This window comes from Loxodonta africana, chromosome 5, assembly GCF_030014295.1.
Source record: "Loxodonta africana isolate mLoxAfr1 chromosome 5, mLoxAfr1.hap2, whole genome shotgun sequence".
Taxonomy (NCBI): domain Eukaryota; kingdom Metazoa; phylum Chordata; class Mammalia; order Proboscidea; family Elephantidae; genus Loxodonta; species Loxodonta africana.
In genome coordinates, this window is record NC_087346.1 from 14279393 (window position 1) to 14294975 (window position 15583).

Consider the following 15583-nt stretch of genomic DNA (forward strand, 5'->3'; position numbering starts at 1 on the left):
AATAGGCAAAGAGGGAAGTTGCCATACTGGCTGGTGTGATTGACTGTGACTACCAAAGGGAAATAAGTTTGATGTTGCTTAGTGGAGGTAAAAAAGAGAATGTATTTGATACAGAGATCTCACAGGGCGTTTCAGTACTACCATGCCCTGTGATTACAGTCAGTGGAAAACTACAGCAAACCATTTCTGATATGACTACTAATGGCCCAGGCCCTTCAGAAATGAAGGTTTGGTTTACCCCACCAAGCAAAGAACTGCAACCAGATGATGTAATTGCTGAGGGTAAAGGGAATATGGAATGGATGGTGGAAGAAGGTAGTTCTAAGTACCAGTTACAACCACACGATCAGTTGCAGAAATGAGGACTGTAATTGTTAAGAGTATTTCTTCATGATTTGTGTACATTAAATATTTTTGTTTTCTTCACTTATAAAATAAAAGATGTAAACAGGGCTAGTGCATTTTTGGTTGCATGCATATTAGTTGTATCATGTTAGGCATAAATGTGACTTTGAAATTGTCTTTATTTAGAGACTGTGTATGGTTTAAGGAGATGTGTACAGGTGCAAAGTTGACAAGGAGTGAACTGTGGTGTTTATGGTTGTGTGTCAACTTGGTGGTGCCATGATTCTCAGTGGTTTGGCAGTTATGTAATAATGCAGTTTAGCAGTTATGTAATGATGTAGTTTGGCAGTTATGTAATGATGTATACATTCTCCAGGATGTGATCTGATGTGATCAGCCAATTAGTTGTAAGGGGAGTTCCCTCAGGGATGTGGCCAGCAATCAATATATATGGACAAATTTGCTTGCTTGCTCTGGATCCTGCATCCAGCTTGTCATCATCTGACCTCTGGTTCTTGGGACTTGAGCCAGTTGCCTGCCCTATTGCCTGCTGATCTTGGTTTTACCAGCCCCTGTAGCTATGTGAGTCAGGAGAAGCTTCCAGCCCGATGTCTGACTCACGGACTTAGGAATTTCCAGCCTCTACAATTGTGTAAGGTATTTCCTTGATATATATATACATGCCCAAGTCCATTGCCATCAAGCAGATTAAAGCTCATAGTAACCCTATAAAACAAAGTAGAACTGCCCCATAGAGTTTCCAAGAAGTGGCTGGTGGATTTGAACTGCCAATCTTTTGGTTAGCAGCTGTAGCTCTTAATCACTGTGCCACCAGGGTGCCTATATATTGTATATATATATGTATGCATATATGTGTATATATATATATATATGTTTGTGTGTGTATATGTGTGTGTGTATGTATGTATGCATATGCTTCACTGAATTCATTTCTCCAGAGAACCCAGGTTAACACAGCCCAGCTTGCCATTAAGGCGTTGTATAAATTGTGTGCCATTGAACCTTGCCTCTCTAGTTTTCACCTTTTGCTAAAATGAGCATGTTAGACCAGATGATCTTCTCCAAATACACATTCCTTATTACACAACTTTCACTATATAAATTCAAAGATGCTGAAATTACAGTAATCATCCAAGTGATTTGATTAGTATAGTCTGCCAGCCTAGGTGACCTGGGTGAAAATAACTCCTTTTTTCCTAAATGGTATTTTTTATTGCCTATGTTAGCCATGTAATTTTTGAAACTATTCTTCACTAACTCTGGATAGACAATGTGAGACAAAAGCAGTTCCATCAGTTGGTAGGCTAAGCTTCTGCCCTGCCTGCAATTGTTAGAAATATTTTGCTTTCTTCAATTTCTGGAATTATTTATTCTTCCTGTGGTATCTATAATTCTATCTTATAACCACCAATTTTCTCACTGTTACCTTTTAAAACCATGTGAAAGTAAATATTTTCTACATTAATAATAATATATCTAGCCCATGCATGATTCTGTCTGAAATCAAAGTTTTATTGGTAAATAATGCCCAAGGAAAAAGCAAGCACTTTTATTTTGGTGAGTTCATTTATGTTTAATACAGTAGCAGAGAACTCATGTCTACTAGAGATAAGTAATTTAAAGAATGAAGAGCCATATGTGGTTATCATCTATATAACAAAGTCTTAGACATTCGATTAATTTTTCTTTGACCTGTGATTTAGAAATGACAAACTCACTAAAATAATCAGAGAATAATTAAATATGTCGACTTACACTCTTTACCCCCGCTGCAAAAGAAAGTCATAACGGAAGCAGGAAACCACCAGAGCAACAGTCAGGACTAGTGTCAGGAATATACTTTCCTAAGAAATAGATGAGACTAGTGAAAGTGTTTGAGTAAAACGGTCTAGACCAGCCCTGTTCAAGGTTGACCAGAAATATAAGCCATGTTGTTTTTGTTGTTGTTTTTAGGTGCCGTTGAGCCGCTTCAGACTCATAGCAACCCCACGCACAATGGAACGAAACACTGCCCGGTCCTGCGCCATCCTTACAATCATTGCTATGCTTGAGCTCATTGTTGCAGCCACTGTGTCAGTCCACCTCGTTGAGGGTCTTCCTCTTTTCCGCTGACCCTGTACTCTGCCAAGTATGATGTCCTTCTCCAGGGACTCATCCCTCCTGACAACATGTCCAAAGTATGTAAGACGCAGTCTCGCCATCCTTGCCTCTAAGGAGCATTCTGACTACACTTCTTCCAAGACAGATTTGTTCGTTCTTTTGGCAGTCCATGCTATATTCAATATTCTTCACCAACACCGTAATTCAAAGGCGTCAACTCTTCTTCGGTCTTCCTTATTCATTGTCCAGCTTTCACATGCACATGTACATAATTTTAAATTTTCCACTAGTCACAAGTAAAAAGAAACAGATGAAATCAACTTATTGATATATCTTATTTAATCCAATAAATACAAAATACTATTACTTCATAACATATAATTAATATTTTTTAAAATGAGAGCTTACATTTTTTGCATTGTCTTAGAAATCTATGTAGTTTACACTTAGAACACAGTTTCAATTTGTACTAGATGCATTTAAAAGGGCTCAATAGCCACACGTGGTTAGTGGCTATCATAACAGACAGAAAAGCCTTGATAACAAAGTCAAGACCACACACATTAGTTATGTTCATTCCTCACTGAATGACTACATACAACACACATGCACACACTCTTCCCATCTCTACCACAAAAAAAAAAAACTACCGTTTCAAAGATTTCAGGTAAATACTTAGTAGATTTTGGAAAGATAGAAGGCAAATTGAATTGTGAATAGACAAATGGTCTATAAATTGACTTACTAGCTCAGAATAACTAGAATATGAAAAGTACTGTTGTGTTCTGTGATACATCCAAGAGAAGCCTCATCAGAGCAATACTTTAGCAGGTATCCTGCTTACCTGATACTGCTTCCTTTGGGCTCTAGAATCCTAATGGTATTAATAAAGTGAAGGTCCACTCATGTCTTGAATTTCTCTTTAATAACGCTTTGAAAGTTTTGTTTTAATGCTTCATAATTTTTAACACAAAAAAGATTAGTTGAAGACTTTTGAGTTACCTTATGTAATAATCATATACAACTTAGATTTAGTTAAAAGACATTAATTTGTTCATTAATGCTAAAAATTCACAGGGTAATTCCTCCAATATCTGAGACATAAAGGTATGTTTCCTAAGTGTCACTTATAATGCAAGGTACTTTCTAACAGTGCAGAACATAATTGTTGTTGTTAATTGCCATTGACTCAGCTCCAACTCATGGAAATCTTATGTGTAACAGAAGGAAATGCTGCTTTGTCTATGACATCTTTAAAACCATTGGTCTGTGTGAATCCATTGTTGTGACTATTGTGTCAGTCCATTTCACTGAGAGTTTTCCTCATTTTTGCTGACCCACTGTTATACCAATCATTATGACCTTTTCTAGCAACTCATCTTTCCTGATGATATATTCAAAGTAAGTGAGCCAAAGTCTTGCCATCCTCTCTTCTAAGGAGTATTCTGGCTATATAATCTTCTAAGACTAATTAGAACACAAAAAGAATAAATAAATATATTTTGAGTGAACAAATAACAATAGTGGGAGGCAGTTCACCCCTGTCATTGTCTATCTGCATGGTATCCACTGAAATACAAAGATCATCCCATCTGGATGGCAGCTGTTTTCACCTCCTACAAATTAGCATTCACCAAGATATCTGTATTCCTGTCTGCTCCTTGGCCATAATATCCGTGCTGCCACCCACTGTCAAGTCCCCATCACGACCATGTATCCACTCACGTCAACTGCCTCTCACTCAGTTGCACCTTCCCAGGTGCAGATGTATATTCAGAAGTTCTTACATGAGTATTTGAGATCACAGTTTTTAGTGGAATTGCCTCACATTCTTTCCCTTGGAACAACTCTACCCTGCCATGATGCCTCCAGATTTCTAAATGGGAATTGAAACACGAATTCTTTATTAAGATCTACAGATATAGTTAAGGTCTTTTTTCCTTCTCGAGGTACACAAGATATCAATGATATCTAACTTTCTTGCTTCCGTTCTTACCCAGAGATGGTTTTTATCTCATCTCATTTCCTCCCTGTGGGGAGAAAATGTTGATAATTGAATGATCAGATGAAATAATTCTGACTTCTTAAATGATGCATGGACTTTCTACACAAACTATCTCATTCAACTTGGGGAATCTTATGCTTCAGAAAATGACACTTTTTTTTTCTGTTAAGATATTCATGTATAATGGTTGAATTTTTTAATATGCTCAGGATAAATAGGGGAATAAAATCACCAAATGAGAAAACCATGCTAGTTCATACTGATATTTCACAAGGTAGCTATGTTGTCTGCTCCAGGTGAAAGAGAAAAACACTCCAGGTGAAAGAGAAAACAACATGGTGACCTGCAGAGGAATACACAAAACATCCATGAGCCTCATCTATCTTAAATTCTTTGTCCACATGTGTTGCCCCATGAGTATATATTGTGCTCTACTCCAGAATTTATGTACTTGTCCTGTTTAAAGTATTTAACAAAGCAACCCAAACATGACAAACATCTGAAGACAAGAGTCCAGGTAGTAAATGTAACCAGAAAACCTTAAATATTGAGAAGTTAAAATAATAAAACCTTTGAAAGAAATGAGAGAACACATGGCAGTTCAAAAGGAATAGGCCTGAGGAAGTCCACGGTGCATGCCGTCAAAGACAAGGCTGAGATAATCATTGATACAAGAGATGGGTGCACCACAGCCGTCATCTATTCTAAGGGAGACTGGTGAGAGCTTGCAGAGAATTGAGGGTACCGCCCATGGTGATGTCAGAGGAAGGCACTTCCTAGCACTAGTCTCATTTGGAGACTGAAGCAGCAGCCATCTGTGTCGTCTCCAGCGAGACAAGTTTTGCCGTAATAATAATGATGTTCTTCTTTCCACCTCTTCTCAATACTTCAGATGCCACATTTCGCCACATTCATTTATACCAAACAAACTTACTGTTTTGTTTTGTTTTAATAAATTGCAATACTTACTTACACTTACTATACTTTTACTGTATTTGTTAGGAATTTAAGATGTTTAAAACTGTGGTAGAAATTTTATTTTTTATTGTCTATTTCTTATAAGACTCCATAGGATTTGAGTTTCACTCAACCTTAATTTTTTTTTTAACATTTTATTGTTTTAGGTGAAAGTTTACATGGCACATTAGTTCCCCATTCAACAGTTTATATACAGCTTGTTCCATGACATTAGTTGCTATCCCTGCAATGTGTTAGCACTCTCCCCTTTTCCACTCTGCCTTCCCCATTTCTGCCATTTAGTTTTCCTGCTCCTCCTTGCCATCTCATCTTTATTTTTTGGGCAAATGTTGCCTATCTGGTCTCATATAGTTGATTATTATAAGGAGCTCATTCCTCGTGGGCATTATTGCTTATTTTATAGGCTATAGGCTAATCTATTATTTGGTTGAAAGGTAACCTCCAGGAGTAGCTTCAGTTCTAGGTTAAAAGTCGTTTCTTCCACAATGTAGTATAAGTTTATGAAACTTCACACATATATACTGCATTGTGGGAGAAATGACTCTATATTTAAAATACCAATATATTTAATGACTTCCATTTCAGCATTATTTTCCTTTAGCTTTGTCCCATTAGATATTAAGTCATGTGTGGGCCTAAGACAATACTACACAATAAAGTTGTCCTGCTTAAATAATAATTACCCCATGAATTAACTTGCATTGATAGGTCACATGAGTAATAAACTCAAGATGCTGGGTTTAGGACACACGGAATCCATTCTTACTAACATTTGACTCTTTATCTTTATTACGTCCCCTCTGGAATGGGTATCTACCTTCTTGATGATAGAGCTATATTATGTTTCTCTGAAACCTTATATTGTTGAGATTATGGAGATAGTACTGATCATGCAATGACTGGGTGTAGGGTAGGGAGGTAAAATAGGAAAGAAGAAAGTGGAGAGAAAAGCACTAGTTTCACAGGAGGCAAAATAGGAAGAAATTATATGCAAGAGCAATACAAGGGAATGTCAATAATTTCTGAACAAAACTTTAATTTCCTTGAAACGTCAGCAAACCGAGAAACAGGAGATGATGGTGGCTCATCTCCTCTAAGTAATATATAAGCTACCATTTGAATATCACTTTAGAGTTTACGAAGTTCATTTCATATCCATCATCTACTTTAATCCTTTTTGAGTTAGAGAATATCATCATCATTCCCAAGCCACAGATGAAGGTATGTGGTGAAATTCACACAGTTAAAACATGGAAGCCATGAGGAACCCAGATCCATCGACTCCAACCCATGTACCCTTCCTTCACACTCTGCTGCCTAATAGATCTCAGTTGACCTAATGGGAATCCCAATTTACTATAACTAAGTTACAGATAAGTTGCCATAAAACCAAAAAGTACTTAGAATCTAAGAACTTGAGTGCTTATTTTATTGATAGTTTTGTTTTTTGTTTGTTTGTTTAGAATTTCTAAAACAATACACATTACTTTCACCCTATGCCTGCTGAGAAACTTGGCTATTTCCTTCTTTCCAAACAAAAAAAGAATTCTCTCAATTAATAGAGACATACACCAAATTTAAAATAAAAATGAAAAATTCTCAAATGGTACTGTAAGAATGTCATCAGTGAAGATAAAATGATATATTTTTAAAACCTTAGCTTCTCTTCCTACTCAACGCCAGATACACAAACATGAAATGTGTAGATAACACGAACTTTCAGTTTGCATCCAGATATTTGGCACTGGCAAGGTCTAAACATAACAAAAGAGTTGATTCAGCCAACTCAGTAGCAAAAACAAGAAGTCACATTGTTCATAAGCTATGCACACTGAACCATAACTAACGAGAATTTTGCTAGTCAACCAGTTGTCAAGGAGTTTGAAAATACAGCCTAATCAGCACACAGCAAAGTTCTTATATCGTAAATGCACTCGCCTATTTCAAAGAATTCTGTAGCAATAGTAGGAAAGAGAAGCCTATTTTTGAATTCTAGCATGTATTGGAAAAAAATCCAGAATGATTAAGTCTTCTGGCATGTATTTTAGCTATTACAGCTGTTTGCAATATATATGTGCTACATCTATATTTGAAATCTCTGCTGTTGCCATTCACCATCTGCCCAGAGATGGGTGAAAATCCCTATGTTTTTTTATTCATTGCTTATAATACTGCACATAGCAATTTGCCAAAACTGTATTATTTTTCCTAGTCTTTTTCAAGCATCTAATACATATCCTAGAAACTGATAAGGTAAAAAATTTAAAGTCCCTTAAAACCACAAGTATAAATTGTCTCTTAAATTAGAAGATATGTAGGGTACTTCTCGCAGTAATTTTGATTACCTGATAAGTATTAACTATTTAATAATACCCTGATTATCCAGAAAACTGACTTCTGAAAATCTCATACTCTGGAATATAGTGGAGAAAGTAACCTAAGAATATTAAAACAGTGTCACAAAGTCTCAGAGTCACAAAAGAGTCCTTTAGGCATTGGTGTTCAGTAGTGGAATCCTTATCCCCTTGAACTCATTCCCTTTTTGCTTGAGACAAAATCCTAACACCATTATTCCTCTGATATCTACATTTCGGTGGATTTATGGAATTAAAGTAGAAAGAAAATGGGGTTCTCCTGTTGTGTTGGTGTTAGGTGCTGTCAAGTCAGTTCCGACTCATAGCGACCCCATGCACAACAGAGCGCAACACTGCTCAGTCCTGCACCATCCTTATAATTGTTCTTCTCCTTGAGCTCATTGTTGCAGTCATTGTGTCAGTCCACCTCGTTGAGGGTCTTCCTCTTTTCCACTGACCCTGTACTTTGCCAAGCATGATGTCCTTCTCCAGAGACTGATCCCTCCTGACAACATGTCCAAAGTACGTAAGATGCAGTCTCACCATCCTTGCCTTTAAGAAGCATTCTAGTTGTACTCCTTCTAAGACAGATTTGTTCATTCTTTTGAATATATTCAATATTCTTCACCAACACCACAATTCAAAAGCATCAATTCTTCTTCGGTCTTCCTTATTCTTTGTCCAGCTTTCACATGCACAAATGCAACTGAAAATACCATGGCTTGGGTCAGGCGCACCTTAGTCTTCAAGGTGACATCTTTGCTCTTTAACGCTTTAAAGAGGTCCTTTGCAGCAGATTTGCCCAATGCAATGCATCTTTTGATTTCTTGACTGCTGCTTCCATGGCTGTTGATTGTGGATCCAAGTAAAATGAAATCCTTGATAATTTCAATCTTTTCTCCATTTATCATGATGTTGCCCCTTGATCCAGTTGTGAGGGTTTTGTTTTCTTTATGTTGAGGTGCAATCCATACTGAAGGCTGTGGTCTCTGATTTTCATCAGTGCTTCAAGTCCTTTTCACTTTTGGCAAGCAAAGTTGTGTCACCTGCATAACACAGGTTGCTAATGAGTCTTCCTCCAATCTTGATGCCCCGTTCTTCTGCTTATAGTCCAGTTTCTCCTATTATTCACTCAGCATACAGATTGAGTAGGTATGGTGAAAGAATACAATCCTGATGCATACCTTTCCTGACTTTAAACCAATCAGTACTGCCTTCTTCTGTCCAAACAACTGTCTCTTGATTTATGTAAAGATTCCTTATGAGCACAATTAAGTGTTCTGGAATTCTCATTTTTCATAACTTTATCCATAATTTGTTATGATCCACACAGTTGAATGCCTTTGCATAGTCAGTAAAACACAGGTAAACATCCTGGTATTCTCTGCTTTCAGCCAGGATCCATCTGACATCAGCAATGATATCCCAGGTTTCACGTCCTCTTCTGAAACCAGCCTAAATTTCTGCCACTTCCCTGTTGATGTACTGCTGCAGCTGTTTTTGAATGATCTTCTGCAAAGCAACTTCTTCATTGCAAATACCTTCTTTCACCAACATAAACAGCGGCCATACACATGAACCTTGCCAGATGGAACACACAGAAATCAAATTGACTACATCAGTGGAAAGAGATGATGGAAAAGCTCAATATCATCAGTTAGAACAAGGCCAGGGGCCAACTGTGGAATAGACCATCAATTGCTCATATGCAAGTTCAAGCTGAAACTGAAGAAAATCAGAGCAAGCCCACAAGAGCCAAAATATGACCTTGAGTATATCCCACCTGAATTTAGAGACCATCTCAAGAACAGATTTGATGCATTGAACACTAGTGACCTAAGACCAGACGAGTTGTGGAATGACATCAAGGACATTATACATGAAGAAAGCAAGAGGTCATTGAAAAGACAGGAAAGAAAGAAAAGACCAAGAGAGATGTCAGAGGAGACTCTGAAACTTGCTCACGAATGTCAAGCAGCTAAAGCAAAATAAGAATTGATGAAGTAAAAGAATTGAACAGGCTGTTTTGACTACTGTGGCTGTATAATAGGTTCTGAAATCAGGTAGAGTGAGGCCTCCCACTTTCTTCTTCTTTTTCAGTAATGCTTTGCTTATCCAAGGCTTCTTTCCTTTCCATATGAAGTTGGTGATTTGTTTCTCTATCACCTTAAAAAATGACATTGGAATTTGGATCAGAAGTGCATTGTATGTATAGATGGCTTTTGGTAGAACAGACATTTTTACTGTGTTAAGTCTTCCTATCCATGAGCAAGGTATGTTTTTCCACTTAAGTATGTCCTTTTGAATTTCTTGTAGTAGAGCTTTGTAGTTTTCTTTGTATAGGTCTTTTACATCTTTGGTAAGATTTATTCCTAAGTATTTTATCTTCTTGGGGGCTACTGTGAATGGTATTGATTTGGTGATTTCCTCTTCGATGTTCTTTTTGTTGATGTAGAGGAATCCAAGTGATTTTTGTATGTTTATCTTCTAACCTGAGACTCTGCCAAACTCTTCTATTAGTTTCAGTAGTTTTCTGGAGGATTCCTTAGGGTTTTCTGTGTATAAGATCATGTCACCTGCAAATAGAGATAATTTTACTTCCTCCTTGCCAATCCGGATGCCCTTTATTTCTTTGTCTAGCCTGATTGCCCTGGCTAGGACTTCTAGCACGAAGTTGAATAAGAGCGGTGATAAAGGGCATCCTTCTCTGGTTCCTGTTCTCAAGGGAAATGCTTTCAGGTTCTCTCCATTTAGAGTGATGTTGGCTGTTGGCTTTGCATTTGCATAGATGCCCTTTATTATGTTGAGGAATTTTCCTTCAATTCCTATTTTGGTGAGAGTTTTTATCATAAAAGGGTGTTGGACTTTGTCAAATGCCTTTTCTGCATCAATTGATAAGATCATGTGGTTTTTGTCTTTTGTTTTATTTATGTGGTGGATTACATTAATGGTTTTTCTGATATTAAACCAGCTTTGCATACCTGGTATAAATCCCACTTGATCGTGGTGAATTATTTTTTTGATATGTTGTTGAATTCTATTGGCTAGAATTTTGTTGAGGATTTTTGCATCTATGTTCATGAGGGATATAGGTCTGTAATTTTCTTTTCTTGTGATGTCTTTACCTGGTTTTGGTATCAGGGAAATGGTGGCTTCATAGAATGAGTTGGGTAGTATTCCGTCATTTTCTATGCTTTGAAATACCTTTAGTAGTAGTGGTGTTAACTCTTCTCTGAAAGTTTGGTAGAACTCTGCGGTGAAGCCATCTGGGCGAGGGCTTTTTTTTTTGGGAGTTTTTTGGTATTGGTACAACAACAGGCACATAGACCAGTGGAACAGAATTGAGAACCCAGATATAAAACCATCCACATATGAGCAGCTGATATTTGACAAAGGCCCAGTGTCAGTTAATTGGGGAAAAGATAGTCTTTTTAGCAAATGATGCTGGCATAACTGGATATCCATTTGCAAAAAAATGAAACAGGACCCATACCTCACACTGTGCACAAAAACTAACTCCAAGTGGGTCAAAGACCTAAACATAAAGACTAAAACGATAAAGATCATGGAAGAAAAAATAGGGACAACCCTAGGAGACCTAATACAAGGCATAAACAGAATACAAAACATTACCAAAAATGACGAAGAGAAACCAGATAACTGGGAGCTCCTAAAAATCAAACACCTATGCTCATCTAAAGATTTCACCGAAAGAGTAAAAAGACCACCTACAGACTGGGAAAGAATTTTCAGCTATGACATCTCCGACCAGCGCCTGATCTCTAAAATCTACATGATTCTGTCAAAACTCAACCACAAAAAGACAAACAACCCAATCAAGAAGTGGGCAAAGGATATGAACACACACTTCACTAAAGAAGATATTCAGGCAGCCAACAGATACATGAGAAAATGCTCTTGATCATTAGCCATTAGAGAAATGCAAATTAAAACTACGATGAGATTCCATCTCACTCCAACAAGGCTGGCATTAATTCAAAAAACACAAAATAATAAATGTTGGAGAGGCTGCGGAGAGATTAGAACTCTTATACACTGCTGGTGGGAATGTAAAATGGTACAACCGCTTTGGAAATCTATCTGGCGTTATCTTAAACAGTTAGAAACAGAACTGCCACACAACCCAGAAATCCCACTCCTCAGAATATACCCTAGAGAAACAAGAGCCTTCACACAAACAGATATATGCACACCCGTGTTTATTGCAGCTCTGTTTACAATAGCAAAAAGCTGGAAGCAACCAAGGTGTCCATCAAAGGATGAATGGGTAAATAAATTGTGGTATATTCACACAATGGAATACCATGCATCGATAAAGAACAGTGACGAATCTGTGAAACATTTCATAACATGGAGGAACCTGGAAGGCATTATGCTGAGCGAAACCAGTCAGAGGCAAAAGGACAAATATTGTATAAGACCACTATTATAAGATCTTGAGAAACAGTATAAACTGAGAAGAACACATACTTTTGTGGTTATGAGGGGGGGAGGGAGGAAGGGAGGGAGAGCGTTTTTACTGATTAATTAGTAAATAAGAACTGCTTTAGGTGAAGGGAAGGACGACACTCAACACATGGAAGGTCAGCTCAATTGGACTGGACCAAAAGCAAAGAAGTTTCCGGGATAAAATGAATGCTTCAAAGGTCAGCAAAGCAAGGGCGGGGGTTTGGGAACCATGGTTTAAGGGGACTTCTAAGTCAATTGGCAAAATAATTCTATTATGAAAACATTCTGCATCCCACTTTGAAATGTGGTGTCTGGGGTCTTAAATGCTAACCAGCGGCCATCTAAGATGCATCAATTGGTCTCAACCCACCTGGATCAAAGGAGAATGAAGAACACCAAGGTCACACGGCAACTAAGAGCCCAAGAGACAGAAAGGGCCACATGAACCAGAGACCTACATCATCCTGAGACCAGAAGACCTAGTTGGTGCCCAGCCACAATTGATGACTGCCCTGACAGGGAGCACAATAGAGAACCCCTGAGGGAGCAGGAGATCAGTGGGATGCAGACCCCAAATTCTCATAAAAAGACCATACTTAATGGTCTGACTCTGACTAGAGGAATCCCGGTGATCATGGTCCCCAAACCTTCTGTTGGCACAGGACAGGAACCATCCCCGAAGACAATTCATCAGACATGAAAGGGACTGGACAGAGGGTAGGAGAGAGATGCTGATGAAGAGTGAGCTAATTATATCAGGTGGACACTTGAGACTTTGTTGGCATCTCCTGTCTGGAGGGGGGATGGGAGGATAGAGAGAGTTGGAAGCTGGCAAAATTGTCACAAAAGGAGAGACTGGAAGGGCTGACTCATTAGGGAGAGAGCAAGTGGGAGTAAGGAGTAAGATGTATATAAACTTATATGTGACAGAATGACTTGATTTGTAAACGTTCACTTGAAGCTCAATAAAAGTTAATAAAAAAAAAAAAGAATTGAACAGAAGATTTCAAAGAGTGGCTTGAGAAGACAAAGTAAAGTATTATAATGACATGTGCAAAGAGCTGAAGATGGAAAACTAAAAGAGAAGAACACGCTCGGCGTTTCTCAAGCTGAAAAACTGAAGAAAAAATTCAGGCCTCAAGTTGCAATAGTGAAGGATTCTATGGGAAAATATTAAATGACTCAGGAAGCATCAAAAGAAGATGGAAGGGATACACAGAGTCATTATACCAAAAAGAATTAGTCGATGTTCAACCATTTCAAGAGGCAGCATATGATCAGGAACAGATGGTACTGAAGGAAGAAGTCCAAGCTGCTCTGAAGGCATTGACGAAAAACGGGCTCCAGGAATTGACAGAATATCTATTGAGATGTCTCAACAAATGGATGTAGCACTGGAGGTGCTCACTCATCTATGCCAAGAAATATGGAAGACAGATTCCTGGCCAACTGACTGCAAGAGATCCATATTTATGCTTATTCCCAAGAAAGGGGTTCTCCTAGAGGAAGACATAATGATATAAAGGAATATGGACAACCCATGTGTGATGGTTAAAATCGTGTGTCAACTTGGCTGGGCCATGATTCTCAGTGGTTTGGCAGTCATATGATGTTATGATCATCCCCATGATGGAATCTGCCATGCGTAGCCAGTCAGGTGAAAGGGAGTGTCCTTGGGCTTGTGGCCTGCATCAAATTTAAGTGGATATTCTGGCAAGGCTGTGGGCTTTTGCGAGTTCTGGATCCTGCAGCTGGCTCCTGTGCATCTGATCTCCGGTTCTTGGGACTTGAGCTAGCAGTGTACCTGTTGTCTTGCCTGCCATTCTTGGGATTCATTGATCTTTACAGCCTGTAAGCAAGAGCTTTGCTCTCTGACATGCCAATCTTGGGTGTGCCAGCCCCTGCACCTATGTGAATCAGGAGAAACCTCTATCCTGACTCACGGACATGGGACATTCCAGACTCTATAACCTAGTGAGTCATTTCCTTGATATAAATCTCCCTATATATATATACATTCATTTGCTTTACTGACTTTGCTTCTCTAGAGAATCCAGTCTTAGACACCATAGTATATGAGAAAATGAGTAAACAAAAAAGCTGAAAAAAAGATTATGAATTTTACTGAACATTGGGGTTCACCATGATAATAGAGTGGGAGAAAGATGTGACAATCTGCTTCCATAAAGATTTACAGTCTTGGAAACCCTATTGGGCAGCTCTGCTCTGTCATAGGGTCATTTTGAGTCAGAATCAACTCAACAGCAATGGCTATGGCTGTAATAGTGTATGCTCATAACAATGTTTCTGTATCCTTTTTAAAAGTTGTTTTATTCAGTGGTTCCTATTTAAAAATGAAAGAAATCAAATCAATTTAGAATTATTTCCATTAAAATTGTTTAAAATATATGTTGCTGTTGTTAGGTGCCAACTCGTAACAACCCTATGCACAACAGAACAAAACATTACACGGTCCTGCGCCATTCTTACAATTGTTGCCATGCTTGAGCCCATCATTGCAGCCACTGTGTCAATCCATCTCGTTGACAGTCTTCCTCTTTTTCACTGACCCCCTACTTTACCAAGCATGATGTCCTTCTCCAGGGACTGATCCCTCCTGATAACATGTCCAAAGTATGTGAGACATAGTCTCGCCATTCTTCTTCTAAGGAGTATTCTGGTTGTACATCTTCGAAGGCAGACTTGTTCCTTCTTTTTGGTGGTGCACAGTATATTCAATATTCTTTGCCAACACCACAATTCAAGGCATGAATTCTTTTTCGGTCTTTCTTATTAATTGCCCAGGTTTCACATGCAAATGTGGTGATTAAAAACACCATAGCTTGGGTCAGGCGGGAAATCCTGGTGGTGTAGTGGTTGAGAGCTACAGCTGCTAACCAAAGGGTCAGCAATTTGAGTCCACCAGGTGCTCCATGGAAACTCTATGGGGCAGTTCTACTCTGTCCTATAGGGTAACTATAGAGTCGCTATAAGTCGGAATTGACTCGACGGCAGTGGGTTTTTGGGTCAGGTGCACCTTAGTCCTCAAGGTGACATCTTTGGTTTTCAATGTTTTAAAAAGTTCTTTTGCAGCCAATTTGCCCAATGCAATGCATCTTTTGATTTCTTGACAGCTGCTTCCATGGCTGTTGATTGTGGATCCAAGTAAAATGAAATCCTTGACAATCTCAATCTTTTCTCTGTTTATCATGATGTTGCTTATTGGTCCAGTTGTGAGGATTTTTGTTTTCTTTATGTCCAGAGGAAACCTTGGTGGTGTAGTGGCTAAGAGCTATGGCTGCTAACCAAG